This window comes from Octopus bimaculoides, chromosome 5 (genome assembly GCF_046866305.1).
Source record: "Octopus bimaculoides isolate indiv1 chromosome 5, ASM4686630v1, whole genome shotgun sequence".
Taxonomy (NCBI): Eukaryota; Metazoa; Mollusca; class Cephalopoda; order Octopoda; family Octopodidae; genus Octopus; species Octopus bimaculoides.
Window position 1 is genome coordinate 75,776,749 of NC_142932.1, and position 2,418 is coordinate 75,779,166.

A 2,418-nucleotide genomic window follows, 5' to 3' on the forward strand; every position below is an offset into this window, starting at 1 on the left:
AGCCATTGCATCGTCGCTGTAAGCTTGCTGAAGCATACTCAATGTCTCTGTAACAGACTTCCCAAGTTTAACACAGTGTGAAATGAAGTGTTTTGCTCAGAAACACGACGCATCACCCGGTCCTGAAATCGAAACCACCTATCTCACTATCGTGAGTGTAACACCCTAGCTATTATATCAGTCGGCGGATTAAGTTTTCCATCTTAGAAAGACGCGGCAGGATTTGAATTCAGATTGCAAATTACCGAAACAAATGACGCAAGACATCTGGTCCGATATTTATAAATTCCATCAGTACTCCATGCTGGACTTGTACAATTTTATCGACCCCAAAAAGAGGGAAGACAAAGTTGGACCTCAACGGGATTTGAGCACAGAACGAAGTAATTCGGAAGGTATTCTAATCGACGCTCTAACATTTCTACAAATTTGTCTCCTAGTGTCGTGTAGCATTGTAATTTGTTGCATTCAAGTTATTTGTATACTTCTTACACTGGATCTACTCATTTGGTTGTGGCCATGATAGGGTAGGGAAGTTCTTAAAGCACATTTCAGTCAATCTGTAAATATTCAGATAACATTTGGTCTTCATATTAATGTGGTTGTTATATAACCTTAGGCCAATTCCAACTGACCAGGGTCTAAGGTGTTCCAGCTGTAACAATCTCGTCATTTTGTACATCCAGTGTATCTAGGACTGCATTATATAACATCTTCTGTGTTGTTGTTTAGTACCAGGTGGTTCTCATCCAACATACACACTATCAAAGCTATTCCATCCTACCTTTCACTCAGGTATAGTTTGTTGTTAACACAACGTTTTGGCTGATATACCCTCCAGCCTTCATCAGGTGTCTTGGGAAAATTTCGAACCTGGGGTCTCATTCCTAAGGTATTTTTCGATGTTATTATTATTATTATTATTATTATTCAGTAGTTTTATTTTTATAACGTGCTTTCACTTCACTACCGAGCGCAGCTCTGTGCGCCTTGGGTATGTGCTGTGGTTTGCTGTGGTGCTCTTATGTTTACTGTATTGAAAGTGTTTTGCGTAGAATGTGTGCAGTACCCAGTAGTGCAATTTTCTGTATGTTATATATATTTGTAAGTCCTGGTGTTTTTGTTATGTATTTGTCTGAATATTTTTTTATTATACCTAAGGCACCTACTATGATAGGAATTGTTTCTGTTTTTAGATTCCACATTCGAGTTATCTCTATTTCCAGGTCTTTGTATTTTGAAAGTTTTTCCATTTCTTTTAGAGAAACGTTGTCATCTGCTGGTATTGAAACATCAATTAGAAGGCTTTTTTTTCCTTCATGATCTTTGACAACTATATCTGGTCTGTTTGCCTTAATTTCTCTATCTGTGTGTATTGGCATATCCCAGAGTATGGTTGCTTTCTCGTTTTCTGTGACCTTTTCTGGCGTGTGTTTATACCATCTTTTTTCTGTTGCTATTCCATAATGTTGGCATAGCTTCCAGTGTATATAGGTCCCAGCTCTGTCGTGTCTGTGAATATATTCCTTCTTAGCCAGGACTGGGCAGCCAGAGATAATATGATTTATTATTATTATTATTATTATTATTATTATTATTATTATTATTATTATTATTATTATTATTATTATTATTATTCAGGTCACTACCTGGAATAGAACTCGATTCGATTCTAGGCAGTGACTTGAATAATAATAATATGGAGGGTATATCAGGCGAAACGTTGTGCTAACAACAAACAAGATGAGGACAAATATCCGTCAAATGTAAATAATGTAAATAAGGTATAGTGTATCTCGGACTACATTACCTATATGTGTTCTTCTGTGTTGTTTCGTATCAGATGAACTCTCATCAAACATACATATGACCACCAGTGAGCGTGCCTCTACTCAGACAGACGAAGAGTATCTTGGAATAAAACGGGCAACTGGAATGGTGACTTGGACACATGTTAGGACTGCACGGGAGTGATCGGTAGGGAGAGGAACCGGAAGTAAGAGCCTCATGGACCTGCTCAAAATATTCCAAATGCATGACAGCTACAGATGGGATATTCCGAATGTGACAATGTGGACTTGGAGAAATCAAACCGGATCATCCATAAGTTATATAGAGTTTTAAGTCAGCGAATATGAATAATGTAGGATATCAACAACTACACAGACCACCCGTTTGATATCTGCAAGGTCAACCAAGAGAGAATCGTAAGTAGAATCAAGTCAGTGGAATAGGGATACGCTATGCCCAGCGCTGAAAGCCTACAGTGAGTTAATTAGAGAAATAATTCAGCTGGAATTGACGAAGAGGATCGTCAACAACCAGTTGCGAATGGCTCTGAAGTGAACTATTAAAAATTAATCGGTAGGGTGTGGTAAAAATGTAGCGATAAATGGCAATAGATTAGAGGAAAGGTAG